Source organism: Paroedura picta, chromosome 17 (genome assembly GCF_049243985.1).
Source record: "Paroedura picta isolate Pp20150507F chromosome 17, Ppicta_v3.0, whole genome shotgun sequence".
NCBI classification, from domain to species: Eukaryota; Metazoa; Chordata; class Lepidosauria; order Squamata; family Gekkonidae; genus Paroedura; species Paroedura picta.
In genome coordinates this window covers 17,511,196-17,534,813 of record NC_135385.1, presented here as the reverse complement: position 1 = coordinate 17,534,813, position 23,618 = coordinate 17,511,196, and positions in this window count along the sequence as shown.

Genomic DNA, 23,618 nt, shown 5'->3' with positions numbered 1-23,618 from the left:
CCGGATGTTTAGATGGAATTTCTTTTGAATTAATTTCATCTCATTTGTTCTGGTCTGTCCCTCTATATTCTTATATAGCACCTTAAGGTTACAAATCACGTACTGCATCAACCCCATAGTTGACATTTACGTTTTGAAAATAACTTCTTAAATTTCACAGATCAAAATAGCCTATTATTGGCCTCCATTTTCATCTGTATTCCAATGTTAATTTGTTATGTATCAAATGTGTAAGTTTGGCCATGTTCCGTCAATTTATTTGACCAATCCGTCATATCTGCTGCTGATTCTTCTTTTCCCTCTTGAAGCGTAAAGGATCATGGCAGCTGTAGCCATATATTTTACAAGTACATCATGCATTTTCATGTTAGTTGGTGCCATATTTAATGACATGCCGTTTGGATCCAACACAAACTAAACTTTCAATATCTTTTGCAACTCGTTGTATGTTGGGAAGCAAGACCTGGACTGTAGCAGTTCCTCAGGGCCTGTAAAATGGAGCCTATGGTTGAGACATCTATGCATGCAGCAGTTATTATCCTGCTAGATGTGCTATGTCAACATCTACTTATATGTATTGATATAATAGTGTGTATTGTCCTAGAATCATAGAGTTGGAAGGAACCTCCTGGGTCATCTAGTCCAGCGGTAGTCCTCCAGATGTCCATGGACTACAATTCCCACGCGCCCCTGCCAGCAAACATCCTCTCCGCTGGAAGGGGCTCATGGGAATTGTAGTCCATGGACATCTGGAGGACCACAGGTTGACTACCCCTGATCTAGTCCAACCCCCTGCACTATGCAGGACGCTCACAACCCTATGGCTTACCCACTGTCACCTGCCACTTCCTTGAACAATCACAGAATCAGCCTCTTTATTCCCATGCTGGGACCAATGGCGTGGGGTTGACCATGGAGGAGCCATATGGATATTATACCCTCTTTTATGCTTGCGTGGTGTTTTAGTCAATTTTCAGGCTTATTGTAAAATCTTGCTTTGTCAGCTGCCCCGAGACGACAAATTAATTAAATAAATAATAAACAATAAAAAAAAAACTAATTTGAATTTACAATTACAAATAGCACTGGGAGCTCTGTAAATATTTAAGGTCTTTGTATATTGATTAAGTTGGAATGTGGCCATCTAATAATGAGTATTTTCTTTGGATCTGACGTACAGGCCAATGCTGCCCCCTAAAGACGGAGAACTTCCATCGGGCCTTTGGTTGAGGCCCGCTAGATAATCAGCTATAGCAAATCTTGGACCTCCCCCCTCTGCCCTCCCTCCCTCCCTTGTCTCCTACTTAATAATTAATTAGGCTGATGCAACAGTGATATGCTGTGGTTTTATTTAATTTTTAATCTTGATTTATCTGTGTGATTCATTGTTTTACCTAGTTTTTAGACTACGTCAACTCCCCCAACATGGCAACCGAGAGGGGCAGTATATAAATCTCTAAAACCAGCACAGTCTAATGGTTAGGAGCGACAACTTCTAATCTGGCGAGCCGGATTTGATTCCCCACCATTCTTTTATTTTCCTTTGTCATTCTCACAACTTAGATAGCCAAATTTCTTTCTGGAGCTTAAATCAAGATGAACATTTATTAAACACGTTAATGAGTCACTCACTCACTTGAGTTCAACTGTAGTTTATTTTATATGTAAAGCTTTTTATTCTTATAATATGGTTTAACTATATTTACCTTGTTGGATATTGTAATTGGTTTTTATCATGCCATGAAAGGCATTTTGAATTTCAATTTGAAGTTAATGTCGAGAGTGAAGGACTTAATCTTTCTCTACACTTAAACCATACCCTTAGAGGGCTGTTTCTTATGATGTGTTTGCTATCTTATCTTTGAATCATTCTTAATTATTTCTTTTACCGTAAATAGTTATGGATTCCTTCTTTGGGATCTGTAGTCTCTAATTCAGAGTTACTTCCTTGAGGGTCGATAATCCAATTTGTTATCCATACTAATGTTGCTGCCTGTTTGTATAAATAAAAGTTTGAAAGGGCAAGGCCTCCACATTTTTTATCTTCTTGTAGCACTTTGAATCTTATCCTTGGTCTTTTGCCTTGGTCTTCAATATGTATCGGGAACATTTGAAAGAAAAAAATGCAATTTAGGCAATATGTTTTAACGGTTGATATTTATCTTAGCCAAGAAATTCTTAATTTTCCCCATCTCTGTATTTCTTCAGTTATTTTTGTCCAAGTCTTCTGATCATTTTCTTTATGCAGTTTATTACATTCACTCCCAAAATTTTAATTGTTTTTTTTTACTATTGTACATCCCATTGATTTTTCTGTTTCTTATTCCCCTTCCTTTGTCATGACTACACAAACTTTGTTTACTTTATATGCAGAAAATGATCCAAATTTACAAATTTGATCCATTACACATGTCATTATCAGGATTAGTTACTGAAATTACCATATCACCAGCATATTTTCAATTTGTTCTTGTTATTTTGGTAATATTTTTATCTTTTCATAGAATCATAGAATAATAGAGTTGGAAGGGATCTCATGGGTCATCTAGTCCACCCCCCTGCACTATGCAAGACACTCACAACCCTATCCCTCATCCACTGTAACCTGCCACCCCCTTAAGCTTTCACAGAATCAACCTCTCTTTTCTTATTCTGGCTGCTAAGGTTTCCAAGGAAAGCCAGAGTGGTATAGTGGTTAAGAGTGGTAGCATCTAATCTAGTAAACTGGGTTTGTTTCCCTGCTTCTTGCCAATTCTGCAGTTAGTTCTCTGCCTCTTGGATTTAGTTCATGACTTTATATAAAGGAGGAGGTAATATTTCTTCAAAGGATTTATAATAAGCTGCAATCATATCATCTGGGCCTGGAGCTTTGAGTTTTTTAATATAATTTATTTCTTGTGTCGTTATTTTTTGATTTAAAGTTTTATTTTGTTCAGACAAAAGACTTTTTCATGTTCCATAGAGTATGCTTTATATAAATGTCTAAAAAAATGATTTACCTCTATTTGTATGTCTTTGTCAGTATAGACAGTCTATTGACCTTTTAAAATTCCCGGGCCCATTCCGCACACATAGGATGATACACTTTCAATGTGCCTTGGTAGCTGGATTTTCCTGTGCGGAACAGGAAAATCTACTTCTAAAGTGCATTGAAAGTGCATTATCTATTGTGTGCAGAATAGGCCCCAGAATCCCATTTTTGTTTCTTTTCTTAAACAATGTGGCAAATGTCTGGGCAGCTTATATTTGTATTTTCAAAATGCTTTTGCATTACAAGTTTTTAATTATTTTTGCATATCTCCCACTTCTATTTGTTCCAGTTGAGCTCTTAATTTTCTTAATTCCTTCAATTTCTTTTTTCTTCCTGTTGATTTATGTCCTTGTTCTACTCTTTTTATTGAGCATATCAAAGTCTTTACTATGTTTTTCTTTGTTCTTTTGGCTGCAATTCATATCAATTTTCCTCTAATATGTTTCTCTGGTTTCCCAAATCATTATTGCTGTGATTTGTGTTGTTAAAGCAAAAAAAAAAAATCATCTGTCAGAAAAGATCCCTCCCGTTTTGACTGGACACCCCCCCCCTTCATTTAGTAGTAGAAATTTTATTACGGTTTGCACCAGACATACAACGGAGGAAATTATACAATGCGTCCCAGATAAATCATGATGTTAAAACACAAAAATATATGTATATATTATTAAAAGTAACTTTAAAACTTGGTGGTAAAATGTATAGTGGATTTTTAAAACTAGAGCAGAAATAGCTTTGAGCCTGAAACAAAATCCTCATATTTCATTTTTCATGGCGGGCCCCACCAGCTCCACAAACTCTACATACTATTGAACAAAATTTAGCAACAGGTTTCGTGATTTGGGGGGATTCATCAGATAGTAATTTATTGATAATGTCTATGTTATGTGTTACAGTTCATCCTAACTTTTGCTTTACAATGGGATGGATGAACTCAGCTTGGGCCTTGGCATAGAAAGGACAGTACAGAAAAACGTGTTCATTTCATTTCTTCCTTGGTTAACTTACTGTCAAGCGCTGACAAAACTCACAACGAAACTTCTATAGAAAGAAAGCTTTAATGGAAGTTAGATCTAGTCACTATAACGTTAGAAGTTAAATCTGCCCGATACAAGCAACACAGGCACTTATCAATACTTTCCTCCTGCCCAAAACTTGAGTGTTCCCATGGGAGGGGGGGGGGACCCCCTTTCCCAGGTGCTATCTCAGGCTTCCTGCCAGAGGTATTGAAACTCACGCGGCCTTGGTCAAGCCGGCACCAGATTCTAACTAGGTCCCAGATTCATCTCAGCACTAAAGAATTATAAAATATTTATTTTAACATTTCATGAGTACATGGTGCATTCTGATCTTTAAAAGTTCTCTTTCAAACCCTCAAAAATCATACCATATGCATTTTCATATATTGTGCGAAATAAGTTTGAAGAAAACTATCCGTGTTAAAAGGACTGCCATTCTGGAACCTGTGCACTATCCAAGACTATTACATTCAAAACTATTCATTTATTACGCTATTTATACCATGCTATACCTTCCCAGAGCCGAATGGATGAGCGGTATATAAATCTAAAATAAATAAATAAATAAAAATTGCATGGCGGTGGGGACTCAAATAGGCTTGCAACCACATTCATTCTTCCTCCATCCATTAAGATCAGGGGCTTTTGGGACTTTCGGAAATTGTGGGGGGGGGGCTGCAAAACTCAGCTGTTCCTCTAGGCGAGGTGTTGTCCTCCTCACTTTAAACATGCCAAGATGTCAGAATCTTGTTGTTTCTGCCTTTATTTAGTAATGTTTATGTAGCGAGGGACTGAGGGACTCTGATCTTTTTTTTCCTTTTGCCTTCACTTCTTCCTCTTCTTTTGTTTCTAGTGGGTGAAAACCAGGAGCTATTCATCCCCTTGACTTTTCTGTGTTGGGGGGGGGAGCCTGGATCGGGGAGCCTGGATTGGGGAGCCTGTGATGATGGGGCATTTCCCACCCTCGGCTTAAATGCGAGTCAATAAGTTAGCCCAGATTTTGTGGTAAAATTGGGTGCCTCGGCTTATATGTGAGTACATATGGTAGTTTCCATCGTCCTCTGCCTTGAAATCCACTTGGCCTAACAGGAGGAGCGTGACTCACAGAGGGTTATTTTATAGGTTCCAATTCATGGAAATTACACAACCAATTATGTTTGTTAATGTAATACGGCCTCAATAATGGGCATGCCCCTAATTACTTTACTGGACAAGCATTATTTCTCCCCAGGATCTCATTGGGTTCTAACAAACGAGGCTCAAGACCGGGTAAAGTAATCAGATCTTGTGTTAACAATGAGCCATTTATTTAGCACGAGAAGTTACTTTAACGGTTACAAGAGCCGCCATCTGCTGTGCCCTCTAATTACATGTAGAAAGGGGCTGAGATTCACACTTGCGTCATAAATTTTTAAAAAGCGTAAGTGATTTTTAATGCCCTCAAGCCTTTTGAGTCTGTGCGGCGGGCCCTTGTCTCCGCACTACCCACTGTGTTTCCTCGATGTATTAAAATGTATAACTGTGAAGGTTGAGTGCCCCTCTGTTAAATAGCAAGCACACACACAAAACAAGAGGTTGGTGGAGAAGAGGACGTATTAAACCAGCCACTTATCCATTAAATCTATTCAGGAATTAAAGTTGTTCAAAAACAGAGAAGCGTATTTGTTCTGCAAGGGGCATCTCTCTAGTCTGCAGGAACATTGCTACTGTGGTTGTTTCCAGTGTATTTTAGCTTCCTGTGAGTCACCTGCTCAGGAGTGGAGTTCGTAATACCGAGAACAAGAGTTTAACATTAAAAACAGGAGGAGAATCTCCAAGGTCTCTCGCTAAAAGCTGCATTGACTTTCATCCCCACATCTTATTTATTGGAGGTGTTTTAAAGCCAACTTTCCCCTCCAAAAGTGGGTTGCAGAGTTATCTCAAATGCATATTGGACAATTAAAATGACAAATAAAAAATGAAGGCGTTGTACATCTCGGACATCCATTTTTGAAAGCCAATTTCTGACGTTGTAAAATGTTATTGTCATTGTTTGCTTGTTTTTGAGGATGCGGGAATCAGAATTACAGCATCGAAAAGCTGGCATCAAGAAGATTCTTGGGCTTTGGACAGAACACTGTGGCCCTCCTGAATGCTGCCCCCTCCCCCTGTGTCCCTTCGATCTTGAGAGCCAGTGTGGTGAAATGGTGAAAGATCAGCAGACTCTAATTTCAAGAGCTAGGTTTGATCCCCCACTCCTCCATGTGCAGCTGGTTCTCTTCAAGAATTACAACTGATCTCCAGGCATCATTTCCTCTGGAGAAAACAATTGTAAGGATGAAGGAAAGAAACAAAGAAGAAAGAAACAGGAGGGAGAGAAGGAGGGCGGAATGGAGGGGGCAGCATCACACTGAAAATTGTCATTTGTCTACTTTTGGGAGGACGTGCCTGAACCCAAGCGGGGTAGTGATGAAGGATGCTTGAGGGGGGGTTAGAGAAGAGCCAAGGTTAGTCTGGTTGCCACAGAACAATTCCCTGGAAAAAACTGCAGCAGTGCACTTTGCCAATGCAATTGTGTAGAATCCTAGAATCCTAGAATCATAGAGTTGGAAGGGGCCATAGAGGCCATCTAGTCCAACCCCCTGCTCAACGCAGGATTAGCCCTAAGCAAGAAAGAGAATGTCATCTCAGGCTAAGTGTGGCAGAGCAGGCTGTTCCCTGCTCCCCCCCCCCACAAGGAGAAGGCAGGTGGAGGGAACAAAAGCATGGCGGTTGCATCTTCCATGCAGGCCGCATGCAGCAGAGAAGGCTGCTGCCTGGCCCCTTGGCCCCTCCAAGCAATGGGTGGGCAGGGGGTACAACAACAACACCATGCTGGCTTGTGCACAGGTCGTGTGTGATGGAGCACACTGCTGCCTGCCACCCACCCACTCAGGCCTAGCATGGCAGAGCAAGGTGCTGGCTCTCCCCCCAGAAGGAGAAGGAGGGTAGAGAAAAGTGCTTGGCCAGGCTGGCTCCTCTTCTACCCAGCAGGACACAGGAAGAGAAGGAGGACAGGTAAGACCTACAATTGGCCTTAATTGGGAGAGTGCTCTCTCCCTAGTGGGGGCACACCCCCAGTGAAGGATAACTGGGTAGGGAATGCATCATCCACATGCAACTCCAACTTTATCATGGGGAGTAATGATTGTCAATGTTTCTGCCCCAGAGCAGGGGTAGTCAACCTGCGGTCCTCCAGATGTTCATGGACTACAATTCCCATGAGCCCCTGCCAGCAAATGCTGGCAGGGGCTCATGGTAAATGTAGTCCATGGACGTCTGGAGGACCACAGGTTGACTACCCCTGGCCTAACTTTCCTCTCCCTCACAGCAGATACTCTGTGATGTAGGTGAGACTGAGAGAGCTCTGAGAGAACTGGGCTGGCTCAAGGTCCCCAAGCAGGCTGCATGTGGAGGAGTGGGGAATCAAACCCGTTTCTCCAGATCAGAGGTGACTGCTCGTAACCACTACACCAAACTGGCCCTCCAATGAATAAAGCTAAGAGAGGACCAAGTAAGAAAATATCAGGGGCAGACTGTACATAAGCTAAAACTTATATCAGATGTAACCCGCTCCAGAGCTGGAGTGAGCTGCGTTTAATGAGTTGCTCCTATTTGTTTTGGAAGCAATCATACCCATCGTAAGATTGACAGCAATTGCTAGCACCTACGTTCCTGTCATATTTACATAGTTTTTTATTACTGCAGGAGCTTAACGCGCAGTTTAAATAGAGTGTTATGGGAAAAGAATACCTCATAAAACTCTATGTAGTATAAAATGAACAGAGACAAGTGCAGATTAACAAAAGAATATCAATACCACAGTGAAATGACTAATGTCGACGAGCTATTGATCTTCAGTATCTCACATCCATTATCACCGTGTGTGTGTGATTTTTTTTTTTAAACCTCACTCTGATCCATTCAATAATTACCTTGGCTAAGGTCAGATCCTGTCAATCTACAGGGCTGGTTCACCCAGCCATATTTTAGGGCCACCAGTTTTCAAGCATCATTTTTCACCATCTAAAACGGTCTTGTGAAGTACTCCCACATGCTAAAACGTTAGAAATCTGACAGCATTCGCAAGGAGAACAGGGCAGCTCCTACCATGCTGGGGTTAGCAGGGTGGAGCATGGCCAAGAGGGGATCTGATAGCTATTTTCAAGTATTTAAAAGGCTGCCATATAGAGGATGGAGCAGAGTTGCTCTCTCTTGCCCTGGAGGGACGGACCAGAACCAATGGGATGAAATGAATTCAAAAGAAATTCCGTCTCAATTTATTTGACAGTCAGAGCGGTTCCTCAGTGGAACAGGCTTCCTCGGGAGGTGGTGGGTTCTCCATCTTTGGAAATTTTCAAACACAGGCTGGAGAGCCATCTGACGGAGAGGTTACAGTGGATGAGCGATCGGGTTGTGAGTGTCCTGCATGGTGCAGGGTGTTGGACTAGATGACCCAGGAGGTCCCTTCTAACTCTATGATTCTATGATTCTAAGTGCACTTTATCATATGAAAACAGGAGCAATGCTGCATCTTGGTGAGACGTCTACTACCAGAGATATCCTGTGACTCAGACTTTAAGAAGCGGTGTGCTCAGCTGATGACATGGTGGTTATATTATAGCACCCTGACCCAAAGACATAGGTATGTAGGCATCTACAGTGGAGGGTAGCAGACAGGGGACCCACATAATCTCTGTCCTTCCTGCACTTCCCCCATAAAAATGTCCTTTTCTCCCAAATTAGGCTTGCTACTTGTCAAAGCACACCTGTGTGCTGACAACGTAGAAGGGGGGGAAAGATGGAAAAGGAACCAAAAGCCACTGCTAATGGTACATCTGCATCATTTTGTGTAATGTCTGGAAACAATGGGGAATGCCTAATGCCCCAGTTCCAGCTGGCAAGCCAGATCAGGTAACGCCAAAACTGAAGGACAAACTCAAAATTCAGCCCACTCTCCCCTGGACGAACAAAAGTTGAAAGCTGCCCTAAAAGTAGAATCCTAGAATCCTAGAATCATAGAGTTGGAAGGGGCCATACAGGCCATCTAGTCCAACCCCCTGCTCAATACAGGATCATAGAATCCTAGAATCATAGAGTTGGAAGGGGCCATACAGGCCATCTAGTCCAACCCCCTGCTCAATACAGGATCATAGAATCCTAGAATCCTAGAGTTGGAAGGGGCCATACAGGCCATAGAATCCTAGAATCCTAGAGTTGGAAGGGGCCATACAGGCCATCTAGTCCAACCCCCTGCTCAATACAGGATCATAGAATCCTAGAATCATAGAGTTGGAAGGGGCCATACAGGCCATCTAGTCCAACCCCCTGCTCAATACAGGATCATAGAATCATAGAATCATAGAGTTGGAAGGGGCCATACAGGCCATCTAGTCCAACCTCCTGCTCAACGCAGGATCAGCCCAGAGCATCCTAAAGCATCCAAGAAAAGTGTGTCTCCAACCTTTGCTTGAAGACTGCCAGTGTTAAGACAGAACCCACTGCATACAAATAAACTGATCCATGCACGTCACTTGGAAAGCAATTAAGAGCCCACCCCCACTTTCGTTTCACAATCAATAGAGAGAGGTACCTTGCATTTCTATTTCATGGACAATATTGGCAAAAGTACAGTGGTGGATGCAAGAGTATAACAAGTAAACGGGGAGGGGGAAACACGTCCTTTGCTATTTTGCTTTTAAAAAGTAATCAATGTATCGAATGTTTAAACCTCATTTATTCTCAGCGCTATGAAAATACGGCTGATTCCTCCTGCGTTTCCGTGGGCTTACCCTTTTCCCTCCTCTTTTGCATGTCGCCATAAAAATAGCATCAAGGGAAGCAGGAATTGTGTACGAATTAATGACATTTCTAGCTTTCCTGGAGTGAGTGTGGAAGATGTGTTACTAAAAAGACTCACACAGTTCCTAATATTAAGTGGTAATTAAGACAGTTCAGCAATCAAGTCCTCCACTCGCTTGCTTGCTTTTCCAAACACAGTCCTCGAAATTCCCCCCACAGCTTCAGAAATATAATTTTCTCACCTTGTAATGCATTCCATCCCACTTTAATTCTGCCTTATTTTGAAACGCACCAGGTTGTAAAAGGGACACAGTGCTAAGGGATTTAATATTGCACATACTTGACTTGGGCATCTGAGCAAAGTCCACGCTGTACAGATGTTTAATTCCCCTCTGTGAGCTCAAACTAAAGTACTTCCTCATGGACAAATGCCTACCTGACTTTTGGAGGGGGGGGGGTAGGGATGTCCTTCCTCATGAGAAGGAAGGACTCCCTGGAGAAGAGCCTGATGCTGGGAGCGATCGAGGGCAAAAGAAGAAGGGGACGACAGAGAACGAGGTGGCTGGATGGAGTCACTGAAGCAGCCGGTGCAAACTTAAATGGACTCCGGGGAATGGTAGAGGAAGGCCTGGAGGATCATTGTCCATGGGGACATGATGGGTCGGACACGACTTCACAACTAACAACAACAGGGGATGTCAGCGGGATGCAATGCCGTAGAGTGCATCTTCTCCAGGAGAACTGACCTCTGCTGTCGGATCAACTGTATTAGCAGGAGATCTACAGGCTGGCAACCCAATCCACTGGGTACAGGCAGGTCCCGGTCAAACTTTGGAAATCTCTTCCATTTCTTCACCTTCTGAATGCCTCCTTGATGAGAAACCTCTATAGCAGCATGGGGACAGAGAAGTGAAACGGAAATGGACTACGGAAGAGGCGGGCCTAAACGAGCCGCAGGGAAGCTACCGCCGCGTGCAACCTCAGCCCCGGGGACTGCCTCTGGGATAAGGCATAATGACCAGTTCTCACGGGAGAAGGTTTCCAGGTTGATTTTAGCTCTTTTCTTCTTTTTATCAAAATGAAATTTCGAGATCGCATAATTCTCCCCCGTGCCTTCTCTCCCGAAAAAGCGGTTCTGTGGGAAATGGAGAGAAAATGCCAGAAAAGACGAAGCGATTTCTCCCTTTCCATTTCTAAGGTGTAGCAAGGTCACCAGGGCATTGTTCCTTCCGCACTTTGTAACCTTTGGAAAGCCCAGTGTAAAAATCATGCCAGGTCCTTGGCCCATTAAATAGAACTTCGGAGGCAGAAAAGCAGTTTTAGCAGAGAACCTTTCCTCCTTAATGCTGTTTGGAGAGATCCTTTCCCGTTCACATCCTCGACCCGACAGCTCTTGCTGTTCTGCCCTCCCTGCTAAAGCAGCCCACGCTGAAGGATCATTTTTGTACTTCAGTTTTCAAACCTACGAAGATTAGAAGTGTTCAGCAGAAGGGGGGGGGGAGCACATTGTTTTTGAAGTGAAAGAAAACATGTTTTAAAACCCCTCCAGTCTCTAGATCTCCATTTTCTTTTAGAGTGCAAAAATATAGGATGACGTCCTTGTTTTTCCTTGTAGAGGTTTTCATGGGCCAACCATACTCTGGTTATTTAGACCTTTAGTCCTCCTTTGGTTACCAAGAGCTTTCTATACTGCAAGCCTGTTTACAGCCTCCAGGCTGTGAGTGGCTATCTTCTGTGTTGTCATAGCCACAGCGTTATTTTTCATGAAGCTTCCTTATGTTGAGGCAGAGCACTTGGTCTACCAAAGTCAGTACTGTCTAGTCTGACTGATAGCAACTCATTGGGGTCTCAGGTATTTTATATCACCGGATCCATTTAAAACTGGAGATTGGGCTGGGACTTCCTGCATGCAGTTCAGGGTTTATTATGCATCACAGAAAGCTCGCAAAAAGACTGCCAAAAATGATGTCTTATTTCTCGATTCTTAACATGGCACCATTTTTGCAGCGCAAAACTCATCACATTATTTTCGATTTTGTATTACAAACGCTGCCCACTGTTCCGGCAGCGTTTTATCAGCAAGGCTTCTGAAACTTGCTTTGCACCAACTTTTCTTATGTAACAGCATGGAGGATGTTCTTTTTTGATGTATAACTGTTAGCTTGTTTTTGGTCTCCTCCCAAAAAAGGAATGGGAAGGCGACTGTAAGCCGCTTTGAGCGTCTTTCGGGTAGGGAAAAGCGGCATATAAGAACCAACTCTTCTTCTTCTTTTCTGCTCACAGATACTCATCTACCAATGGAAGCTTGCCGTTGATACTCTGCTTTTGTCAGCAATCATGTGATCATGCCATTTGCCCTGGCCACCCAGCCAACTTTATTGCTATGGAAATTAGTAGAAATTACCCTGTGATATTTATGGCAACTCCTTCCATGAACGCTCCTGAGACTACAAAGCTCTACCTCTGATCAGTGGCTATGGGAGGGGGAAGGGGGGAGCTTGAGTCTTCTGCTGCTGATTTCTGCTTCCTGAGTGTCAGTGATCAGGTGAACATGCAATTTGATTCAGTAGCCCGAGGACAGCCTGGGGTTCCGCGTGGCTTTTTCTTAGGAAGGAAGGTAACCAGTTTAAAGCAATTTCCCCCAGAAATCTCTCCTTCATAACTTGATTTCCTCAGACCAAGGCTCTATGTCTATGTCTTGGATGCTTCAGGATGCTTAGGGCTGATCCTGCGTTGAGCAGGGGGTTGGACTCGATGGCCTGTGTGGCCCCTTCCAACTCCAGGATTCTATGATTCTATGACCCTGCATTGAGCAGGGGGTTGGACTAGATGGCCTGTATGGCCCCTTCCAACTCTATGATTCTATGATTCTATGATCCTGCGTTGAGCAGGGGGTTGGACTAGATGGCCTGTATGGCCCCTTCCAACTCTATGATTCTATGATTCTATGATCCTGCATTGAGCAGGGGGTTGGACTAGATGGCCTGTATGGCCCCTTCCAACTCCAGGATTCTATGATTCTATGACCCTGCATTGAGCAGGGGGTTGGACTAGATGGCCTGTGTGGCCCCTTCCAACTCCAGGATTCTATGATTCTATGACCCTGCATTGAGCAGGGGGTTGGACTAGATGGCCTGTATGGCCCCTTCCAACTCTATGATTCTATGATTCTATGATCCTGCGTTGAGCAGGGGGGTGGACTAGATGGCCTGTGTGGCCCCCTCCAACTCTATGATTCTATGATCCTGCATTGAGCAGGGGGTTGGACTAGATGGCCTCTATGGCCCCTTCCAACTCTATGATTCTATGATTCTATGATTCTGCGTTGAGCAGGGGGTTGGACTAGATGGCCTGTATGGCCCCTTCCAACTCTATGATTCTATGATTCTAAAGAGACTGGCTGCAATTGAAATGCTGATTGTGGACAACGTTAGTTGGAATAAGAATGATGTTGCCTAGCAATGGAATTCCCTCCTCAAACTCTCGACCCCCCTCATGGGGTTGCTGTAGGAACTTTTTGAGGTGCATAATTGCTGGGGGGGAACCAATGCAGTATCACAGCTCATGCATAAATCGGAATGCTTTAAAAACGTTTTTTTAAAGGACGATTTAAAAGGGTTGGCAAACTGACTGCATTAAAAACTGATATGTGCATAATAGGCCCAGATGTCCTGCTCCTGAAGAACAGCTACTTAAGTTCACTTCACATTGTAGTCAGCATCCCCTGTGGAGTCGCTCTGATGTGTTTGCTTAGATATTTTTTCATCTCGCTGCCCATCATTCTGCTCTCTTTGTGTCCTCTTGAGTGTTAACCATTTCCTTGATCCCAATGCTTCTCCTTCTCTCATTCAAGGGAGTCTGTTAACATCTCAAATGCACAGAACATTTTTTAGAACTTTTTTCGAACTCTGGTTAAATTCCCTTGCTGCAGCAGAACCTCTGGTAGATACACAATAACAAATGTCCTTAGATTTAGTCCCTTTCCCATGTCTAATTCCAGTAGTGGTTAGGAGTGCAAACTTCTAATCTGGCATGCCAGGTTCGATTCTGCGCTCCCCCACATGCAGCCAGCTGGATGACCTTGGGCTTGCCACGGTGCTGATAAAACTGTTCTGACCAAGCAGGAATTTCAGGGCTCTCTTAGCCTCACCCACCTCACAGGGTGTCTGTTGTGGGGAGAGGAAAGGGAAGGCGACTGTAAGCCTCTTTGAGCCTCCTTCAGATAGGGGAAAGCGGTATATAAGAACCAACTCTTCTTCTTCTTCTCTCCAGGGACTGACTTATCTATTTCTTCTTTGACATTCCTCTCACAGACTCAGTCCCTTGGTGATCAATGAGAAGCATGGACCATCCAGAGATTCTGAGTAGGCCATTTTGCATCACACAATGATCCTCTCTCTCAGTTTTCCAGAACAAAATTAAGGTATTACAGCTCTGGGGAGGCACATTTCCTCAGCCAAATGGCTTTCCTCACAAACACTTCCACACAGACGTATTTTCCTAGATAGTACAAGTCGTTTCTTTCAAAGCGAATGCATTTGACAGAACGTGACATGGCAAGGTGATCTCAGTCAACACTGTAAAATTTCAGTGGTACCCATTAATCCTCACAGGATTTGTCCTCTGACAGTGTCATCCTGAACAGATGACACTTACGTGTGCCTTGTGAGTCTCTCTCTTCAGAAAGGAAAGACCCGGCAAACACTACCTCTACAAATATTTCTGCACTAGCTTCTGTAATGAGCAAATCCTGGCTTGGCCCAGCTGTGACTTCAGAGAAATGCCAAAGGGTGGTTTTTGGTTGTTTGTGTTATGATTCTGTCTGTCTGTCTGTCTGTCTGTCTGTCTGTCTGTCTGTCTGTCTGTCTGTCTGTCTGTCTGTCTGTCTGTCTGTCTCTCTCTCTCTCTCTCTCTCTCTCTCTCTCTATCTATCTATCTATCTATCTATCTATCTATCTATCTATCTATCTATCTATCTATCTATCTATCTATCTATCTATCAAAAACAATACAGATAACTTAGATTAACAATAATGAATGAATTGAAACAACAAGCAACATGGAACAGGAGATAAATGTGGGAAACATTGAATTAACTCTTAATGATAGCCCAGTGGGTTGGGCGGAATTATTAGCTAGAACTCCAAGTGACAAGGCTTTTGGTTCATTGCTACAGTAATGTGCTCATGCTGTTGTTGTACCATGGGTTCTTTCCATAAGGAACCTTGAGAGTTGTAAGCCAAGACTTACCTCCACTTCCCCCCCATTACCGTGAAACATAAAGTGGAATACAATAACTGCTGTACCATTAGATCTGGCCCACAAATATCATGACCAGAAGTCAGAATGCCACCTCGCTGGGACAAGATTGGGTGTTTATTTCTTTACTTAGGTATTTAACAAAATCAGCATCCAGTTTTAAGGAGGGAAACCTCACCCCCTGCCACATTTTATCCTGCCACTTGAAACATTTCACTTTCTTGAAGCCAGTCAGCCAGCTCCTTGATGGAAACTGGGAAGTAAATTAAGTTAGGCACAAGCTGGAGGGAATATGCTGAAATGTTTGAACTAAGCACAGGAGGGAAAGGGTAGAGGAAAAGCTCATTACTACACCCCTGCAGAAGTGGATTTTAAGGGCCTGTAAAACTGGGGACCTTTTCTCCTCCCTTGAGTCAGAGACACAGTTCCTGAAAATGTCATTTCGATTGGATATGGGATGGAAAGTCTCTCGTTGTCTTTAGAATGAGCGGTCATGGTCCTATCTGGCTAAAGTTTGGCAGGCTTGGTTTCAGGGAGGAAAGGCACAGTCTCTCTGCTAATTTTACCCAAAATACATAGGATACAATTAACAGAGGGAAATTGTGCTTCCTATTAAGACAAATGCAAATGTGACCCAAATACAATAATGTCCCTGAATCCATGAAATGATATTTAAGAACCTGAACGGAGATTGGAATGAAGGAAACAATCCGAACTCAAATTAAAAATTATTTGCGCATCAGTTGAGAATTCCCAAAGGTCAGGCTAGGTGGGGAAGGCCTCTGAGGAGTAGGAGAATGGGGAAAAGCAAAGAGAGCCGTTCTAATGGCCAGTTCCAGGGCCATGGGGAGGTATTGTGAGCCCAGGTCCTGTTAGTGAGGACTTTTCAGAGGAAAAGCCTTGTCAGGAGCTCCCAGCTTCACCAGAGCGTCAGCTGGATGAGAGCTTATCCCAGCCAGCTGTTCAACAGACAGAGCTCTCTGACCAGAAGATAGGAATGGAAATGCAGACAGGCCAGGACTTAAATTCCAAACTTGTTGGAGGAGCTTCTCATTCCTCTGTCCAGCCTTCAACTGCAGTTCCCTGCCTTGTCAGCCCACCTGGCTCACCTGAGCCAATTAAGCAATGCCAGCTATGCACTAGAAGAGAGCTCCATTCTAAAAGGCACCACAACCATATTAGTGAGATACTTGCTGACTGCAGAAGACTGTGAGTCATCACAGAGTGAAGACTCAGAGGCTGATGACTGCCTATATTGAGGCTGGGAAGCCTGGGTTGTGCACCTGTTCCTTCTGCCGATGCCCTTGGATTGCTTGAACGAACCATTGACTCACTGGATGGAGTTAAGACATTCATTGCATTCTGTCTGTCCTTCGGCATTCTGTATTTGAAATCTTGATTATTTCTGCCTTCCTATAAGATTGTCCCTGCTTCCTTCCTGCAGAGAGCTGAAACCTGAGACCCACACAGGAGGCTTCCCTCCCTTGCCTGGGGGAGATGGAGGATGAGAAGAGGACGAGGATGGAGAAACTTACCAGCAACACCTCTTCCAGAAAGCAGCAGGAAGAAGTAGATGAGAACAGATAAGCCCCCAATAGGCCCTCATTGGGACAGTACTCTCTCAATATTGGTGGCACACCCCCAGGAAGGGCCAATCAGGTAGGGAGTGAGTTGTCTGCATGCAATTTGAATGCATTGCCCTTATTGGAAGAATGCTGTTTCCCTATTGGCGGCACACCCAGTCAGGGCCAATCAGGAAGGGAGGGGGTTCTCTGCATGCAACTTGAACTTTATAATGTTTAGTGATGAATAAATACTAAACTAAATTTACAAGTTAAAGCCGTGCAGAATGGGTGGGGTGGGAATGTGGAGTAGTTCCAAGGAGAAATGAAATCAATCCATGCAGAGAATGTGGGAACCCACTTACAACTGTTGATGGGGCTGCAGCGTAGAATTACCACGAAATCTTACAGAAAATACAGTGTGAGATGTCAAGCAGGTCCAATAGGGAAGGATGTTGACCACATATAGATACAGCTGAATCAATAGGCATCTGTAAAAGGTGGGTCATGCTGAGACATTGGCACACACAGCTTAGTGAGGAACCCTACTTTCTTATTCAAGCCTAGCCACGAATCCTACACATATGACCATCCATATCCTTTGAGACTAAAACTCACCCTGATTGGCCCTCAGTGGGGGATGTGCCCCCAATAAGGAGAAGGCACTACCCACTGAGGACCAATTTTCCTCCTCCTTCTTTGTGGCCCTTCTGGGCACTTGGCTGTGAAGAGGAAGAGCCAGCTCTGTTCCATCACAGAACGGTAAGCCAGAGAGTGGGAGGAAAAGTGGGCCCGCCATGCTCCATGGCCAGTCTGCCCCTCCTGGATGCACGGCCCACCGGGAAGTATGAGGCGCCTGGCTGACTTTGCTCTGTGGCACTGCAGACACATTGCCGGCCCTGGCAGCCTGGGTCTCCTGGTGCGCTAGTGCCCAATTAGGGTTGTGCACGGCGGTGTCCGAATCAGCCATTCCAGGCCAATTCGGACACCGCTGCGCACAACCCTAGACTGCCCATTGCCTTCCTGGGTCCAACAGGCTTTGACTCAAATGTATTAAGAGATCCTGCCAGAGAAATGTTCAGGCTGGTGCACTGTGGTGTAGCGTAACTCACGTTTAATTCATTAGGCGGCGTTATTAATCCTAGGGAATCATCCCAAGAGAGGGTTGATCATGCATATTGAGCCGTAATGGCATCCTAACTGTTTCTGAAATCATCAAGAAATCAATTTCTCCTCCGGGGGGGGGGAGGGAGAGTAACGAGGCTGTAAATTTGAAATGAAACAGAAAGGTAGATAATTGGATCGATGGGTTGTTAATGATGATGTCGCACGGCCCACTTTCCCACTCACTGTGATGTAACGTGAATGTGACTGTTACAGCTGACGCTCTCGTGACCAAAAGGAAGGTGACCCGAAAGGAAAAGATGGCAAGGCTTCATGGTTCAGCTGTGCAAGGCCTCCTGGTCCAAGGAATTGGAATTGGTTCATAGAATCATAGAATCACAGAATCATAGAGTTGGAAGGGGTCATAGAGGCCATCTAGTCCAACCCCCTGCTCAACGCAGGATCAGCCCAAAGCATCCAAGAAAAGTGTGCATCCAACCTTTGCTTGAAGACTGCCGGTGAGGGGGAGCTCGCCACCTCCTTAGGCAGCCTATTCCACTGCTGAACTACTCGGACTGTGAACATTTTTTTCCCTGATATCTAGCCTATATCGTTGTACTTGAAGTTTAAACCCATTACTGCGTGTCCTCTCCTCTGCAGCCAACAGAAACAGCATCCTGCTCTCCTCCAAGTGACAACCTTTCAAATACTTAAAGAGGGCTATCATGTCCCCTCTCAACCTCCTTTTCTCCAGGCTGAACATTCCCAAGTCCCTCAACCTATCTTCATAGGGCTTGGTCCCTTGGCCCCAGATCATCTTTGTCGCTCTCCTCTGTACCCTTTCAATTTTACCTACGTCCTTCTTGAAGTGAGGCCTCCAGAACTGCGCACAGTTCATTTCATCTGGAGTTCTTTGGAGAACTATAATCTAACAACGAGCTGAATTGGAGAGCTAAGATAAAAGGAATAGTTAGTCCTACCAGAGCAAAATCAATAGAAAGCACACAGGCCTGATTGGACTGCACATTTCCAGTGGTGTGGCACGGGTTGCAAATTGGGCGCATCTAAATTTTAGGAAATCACGTCGGGTTTCAGACTATGGTTCTGTGGACATCTCTGGATGTTCCATAAAACGTTGACATCGTTCACGTGCTTCTGCTTGGTTTCTTTTCAACACAGAAGTCAGCAGTTCTCGTCTGTCAGTGCCCCTGAGGAGAAAATATTTATTCCATACACTAGAGATACCTATATACCTTATGAAAATTAATTATGAATAGCAATGAAGGCTAAATGTGATGAGCAATAACCCAAAGAACCATCTCGTCCTTTATGAACCCTTACAAAAATTGTAGTCCTCTTCAGCTTCTGAGAGAAGGCAGATGGCAACCTGGGAGAAGAGTTTCCTGTCATGGCACCCAAGTTCTGGAACTTTCTTCCGAGGGAGATGAGTCTGTCCCTTCTGTTGCCATCGTCCACCAGGGGCAGACTTTTTTGTTTCATTCGGCTTATGTATCTAAAAAAATGGGGTCAGATTAACAAAACGGGAAGTTGTAGGACTTATTAAGCAAATGAAAAAGTAATAATTCTCCAGGTCTAGATGGTTTATATCTAAGGGTGCTTAAGGAACTCAGATATAAAGTTGTTGATCTACTCACCACTATACACAATGTGTCACCACAACTAGCCTCAGATGTCATCCTAATTTCTTAAAATGGGATCTAGGATTTCCGGGCCAATTAGCCCGTAATTAATAAATTAGTAAAAAACTGTTGTTGACAATAGAATTAAAATACTGAGAAACAGCCTGCTGGGAAAAATCTGCAAAGAGAAGCCATGGCCCACTAACATTTGGGAGTTCCTTGACCAGGTTAACAAACCTGTGAATTCTGGAGATCTCGTAGACTTGGACTTCCAGTCGACTTTTGACAAGGTACACCCCCAGATAAACTTAGCAGTCAAGGGATAAAAGTCCTTTTATGGGTTAAATATTCATGAGAATCAGATTATCATGGGATAATGCTGGCAGGGGCTCATGGGAATTGTAGTCCATGGACATCTGGGGGGCCACAGTTTGACCACCCCTGATGTAGGCAATGGGTGCTAATGACACCTTGTGAGCTCCCTCCACTTGCCCCTTTGCCTGACTTTCTCCCAAGAGCAACGTTCCCTCCCACCTTGCCCGTTTTGGTCTTTCTGTCAGCTCGATAGCCAATTCTAGTTCTCCTACTATCCCATCCCAGCCTAACATGGCTCATTATTTCCCTCAAATATAGTTTAATTTAGAAAAAAAACACCTCTGTTCGGTGTTCTGCATGGTACATTAAAAATACATTCTGGTTATTGTGTCCGAGACTCCATATCAGCTTACTGAATGCTACATTAGGCTTTTTGTCGACACACACATCTGGCATGCAAATATGGACAGATTGAGGAAGAAAAGGCAGTCACCTCCATCGGGGTTTGCAACAAAAGCAGAGAGTTTTACTAGAGGGGAGATGCCATAAATCCTAGAGGAGACTGTACCAAAGAAAGGAGGAGTAGACAAGTCAGCCAGGGGAGACAGAGCTGACTGGCAAGCATTAATTAGATGGTGGATTCTCCATCTTTGGAAATTTTTAACCAGAGGCTAGATAGCCATCTGACAGAGAGGCTGATTCTGTGAAGGCTTAAGGGGGTGGCAGGTGACAGTGGATGAGCGATGGGGATGTGAGTGTCCTGCATAGTGCAGGGGGTTGGACCAGATGGCCCATGAGGTCCCTTCCAATTCTATGATTCTATGATTCTAAGTTCCATCTAAACATCTGGAAGAAGTTCCTGGCAGAGTGGTTCCTCATTGAAACAGGCTTCCTCGGTAGGTGGTGGGTTCTCCATCTTTGGAAATTTTTAAGCAGAGGCTGGAGAGCCATCTGGTGGAGAGGCTGATTCTGTGAAGGCTCAAGGGGGTGGCAGGGGACAGTAGATGAGCGATTGGTATGTGAGTGTCCTGCATAGTGCAGGGGGTTGGACCAGATGGCCCATGAGGTCCCTTCCAATTCTATGATTCTATGATTCTAAGTTCCATCTAAACATCTGGAAGAAGTTCCTGGCAGAGTGGTTCCTCATTGAAACAGGCTTCCTCAGTAGGTGGTGGGTTCTCCATCTTTGGAAATTTTTAAGCAGAGGCTGGAGAGCCATCTGGTGGAGAGGCTGATTCTGTGAAGGCTCAAGGGGGTGGCAAGTGACAGTGGATGAGCAATAGGAATGTGAGTGTCCTGCATAGTGCAGGGGGTTGGACCAGATGGCCCATGAGGTCCCTTCCAATTCTATGATTCTATGATTCTAAGTTCCATCTAAACATCTGGAAGAAGTTCCTGGCAGAGTGGTTCCTCATTGAAACAGGCTTCCTCGGTAGGTGGTGGGTTCTCCATCTTTGGAAATTTTTAAGCAGAGGCTGGAGAGCCATCTGGTGGAGAGGCTGATTCTGTGAAGGCTCAAGGGGGTGGCAGGGGACAGTAGATGAGCGATTGGTATGTGAGTGTCCTGCATAGTGCAGGGGGTTGGACCAGATGGCCCATGAGGTCCCTTCCAATTCTATGATTCTATGATTCTAAGTTCCATCTAAACATCTGGAAGAAGTTCCTGACAGAGTGGTTCCTCATTGAAACAGGCTTCCTCAGTAGGTGGTGGGTTCTCCATCTTTGGAAATTTTTAAGCAGAGGCTGGAGAGCCATCTGGTGGAGAGGCTGATTCTGTGAAGGCTCAAGGGGGTGGCAAGTGACAGTGGATGAGCAATAGGAATGTGAGTGTCCTGCATAGTGCAGGGGGTTGGACTAGATGACCCGGAAGGTCCCTTCCAACTCTAGGATTCTATGATCCTATGAATTACAAGTGTCAGGTATGCCTTCAGCAGAACAGAATCGGATGGAATTAAGTCCTTGACTTACTGAAGAGCCTTTATTTCCCATGTGCCTGAAGAATAAGGTTAGCTCTGACTATTGGTTTTAGAAAATGGTTAAACATTAAATTAAATCAAGTGATATCTAAAGTTTTCCACGACATCAAGCTGACGGGTCAGTAGTTACCCGGATCCTCCTTTTCCCCCTTCTTGAAGATGGCCACAACATTTGCCCACCTCCAATCCTCTGGCACCTCACCTGTTCTCCACGAATTGTCAAAAATAATGGACAGAGGCTCAGAAATGACACCGGCAAGTTCTTTGAGTACCCTTGGATGCAGTTCATCTGGCCCAGAGGATTTGGTTTCATTTCAAGAAACCAGGTTTTTATGGGCTGCCCATCCCTCATCATGTGAAATGATTTTGCTATATTGGGCATGGTTTCCCTTGCAAGAGAAGCCTGAGAAGTAGGAAAGAATTGAGCAGTTCAGCCCTCTCTTCATTCACCTGTTACAGTGTCACTTTCTGGTCCCCGTAATGGTCCTACCACGCCTCTATTCTTTTTCTTACTTTGAATATAACTAAAGAACCCTATTCTGTTTTGAGCATGTCTTGCTAGCCTAAGCTTTAGCTTTTCTAACACTCTCCCTAAAAGACTTCATTATTTGTTTATATTCCCCCTTGGTTATAAGGTTCTCCTTCCTGCCTTTTTTATTACTCAATTCTTTTGAAAGCTGTTTATGGAGCCAGCCTGGTTTCTTTGGGTTCCTCCCAGTTTCCCTTCTCAGTTTTCCTTCTTCTGTGATTGTGCCTTCAGTATTTCCCTTCTGATAAACTCCTAACCTTCTTGACTTCCATCTACTTAAGTTTTTCTGACCGCGAGAGTCTATGCAATATAAATTTAAAGGTATAGGTAAAGGTATCCCCTGTGCAAGCACCGAGTCATGTCTGACCCTTGGAGTGACGCCCTCTAGGGTTTTCATGGCAGACTCAATACGGGGTGGTTTGCCAGTGCCTTCCCCAGTCATTACCGTTTACCCCCAGCAAGCTGGGTACTCATTTTACCCACCTCGGAAGGATGGAAGGCTGAGTCAACCTTGAGCCGGCTGCTGGGATTGAACTCCCAGCCTCATGGGCAGAGCTTTCAGACTGCATGTCTGCTGCCTTACCACTCTGCGCCACAAGAGGCTCATAATATACATTTAAGTTTGTTAAAATTTGCTCTCCTGTGTGTATACGTACAGCTTTTCTCTTCCCCAAGAGTATAAAGTTCAAAATCACACAGTCATTACTACTAAGCACACCCACAACATTTACCTCATCAGCTAACTAGTTTTTTTTATGTCTGTTCCTTGCCTGGGTGGTGGGGGACTGCAGCTAATTGCATTAGCTGATTTGCATTCGTTGGCAGTTTTGACTGGGACGGACTGCTAGCTCCACCCTCTTCTGGGTGGGCCTTTGCGTTATAAAAGGCTTTTGCTAGGCAAGGAACAGACCAAAAAACAACAACAAACCAACACTCAAACAGCCCCCACTCTCCTGCAATCTGTATACCCACACACACTGTCTTCAAAGAATGTAAGAAAGAAAGCAACACTCACCAGTAGCTCCCGAGCTGGCACTTACTCCTTCTTCCTGCCTAGCTATTTGCTCTGTTTGCCCATGTCCTTTTTGTTGAGGCCTCAAGAACACAGTACTCGAGGTGCAGTCTGACCAGTGTGGCATACAGTGGGACTATGGTATGTTGCGATGTTTTTGTAATGTCTGTGTTGATACATTCAAAGACTGCGTTGATGCACCCCAAGATAGAACATTGCCCACAGGTCTGTCGGGCTTTTCCACCACCGTGAACACCTGAAGCTGCCTTTTGCCAAGTCAAATAATCAGGGACAGAATTGTCTACTCTGATTGGCCGTGACTTTCAGGCATAATTTATTCCATGAGCCTTT